Here is a 1,637-nt window from a genome sequence, read left to right on the forward strand (position 1 = left end):
TTTTTGGGAAGTTAGTGTTGAAATCTTGTGATTTTGGGTGTTTAGGGATACTCCAACATGGATTCTAAGTGAGTTCTATCACTACTTTTCACAACTCAATTAATCCCTAGTAATGGCCCCAAAGACTTGGTGCTCAATACCATGGCATAAACACAACTTCGCACAACTAACCAGCAAGTGTACTGGGTCGTCCAAGTAATAAACCTTACGCGAGTAAGGGTCGATCCCACGGAGATTGTTGGTATGAAGCAAGCTATGGTCACCTTGTAAATCTTAGTCAGGCAGACTCAAATGGTTATGGATGATATATGAATAAAACATAAAGATAAAGATAGAGATACTTATGTATTTCATTGGTGAGAATTTCAGATAAGCGAATGGAGATGCTTTGTCCCTTCCGTCTCTCTGCTTTCCTACTGTCTTCATCCAATCCTTCTTACTCCTTTCCATGGCAGGCTGTATGCAAGGGTTTCACCGTTGTCAGTGGCTACCTCCCATCCTCTCAGTGGAAATGTTCAACGCACCCTGTCACGGCACGGCTATCCAGCTGTCGGTTCTGGATCATGTCGGAATAGAATCCAGTGATTCTTTTGCGTCTGTCACTAACGCCCCACAATCGCGAGTTTGAAGCACGTCACAGTCATTCAATCATTGAATCCTACTCAGAATACCACAGACAAGGTTTAGACTTTCCGGATTCTCTTGAATGCCGCCATCAATTCTAGCTTATACCACGAAGACTCTGATCTCACGGAATGGCTGGCTCGGTTGTCAGGCGAGCGCTCGGTTGTCAGGCGATCAACCATGCGTCGTGTATCAGGAATCCAAGAGATATTCACCCAATCTAAGGTAGAACGGAGGTGGTTGTCAGTCACCCGTTCATAGGTGAGAATGATGATGAGTGTCACGGATCATCACATTCATCAAGTTGAAGAACAAGTGATATCTTGGAATAAGAACAAGCTAAATTGAATAGAAGAACAATAGTAATTGCATTAATACTCGAGGTACAGCAGAGCTCCACACCTTAATCTATGGTGTGTAGAAACTCCACCGTTGAAAATACATAAGAACAAGGTCTAGGCATGGCCGTGAGGCCAGCCCCATGATCTAAGATAGCATAAGACTAAAGATAGCTACCAAGATTCCAAGACATCAAATACAATAGCAAAAGGTCCTATTTATAGGGAACTAGTAGCTTAAGAATTACAAAGATGAGTAAATGACATAAAAATCCACTTCCAGGCCCACTTGGTGTGTGCTTGGGCTGAGCATTGAAGCATTTTCGTGTAGAGACTCTTCTTGGAGTTAAACGCCAGTTTTTGTGCCAGTTTGGGCATTTAACTCCCACTTTGGTGCCAGTTCCGGCGTTTAACGCTGGGAATTCTGAAGGTGATCTTGAACGCCGGTTTGGGCCATCAAATCTTGGGCAAAGTATGAATTATCATATATTGCTGGAAAGCCCAGGATGTCTACTTTCCAACGCCGTTGAGAATGCGCCAATTGGGCTTCTGTAGCTCCAGAAAATCCACTTCGAGTGCAGGGAGGTCAGAATCCAACAGCATCTGCAGTCCTTTTCAGTCTCTGAATCAGATTTTTGCTCAGGTCCCTCAATTTCAGCCAGAAAATACCTGAAA

The sequence above is a fragment of the Arachis stenosperma genome, chromosome 7 (assembly GCF_014773155.1).
Source record: "Arachis stenosperma cultivar V10309 chromosome 7, arast.V10309.gnm1.PFL2, whole genome shotgun sequence".
Classification (NCBI taxonomy): Eukaryota; Viridiplantae; Streptophyta; class Magnoliopsida; order Fabales; family Fabaceae; genus Arachis; species Arachis stenosperma.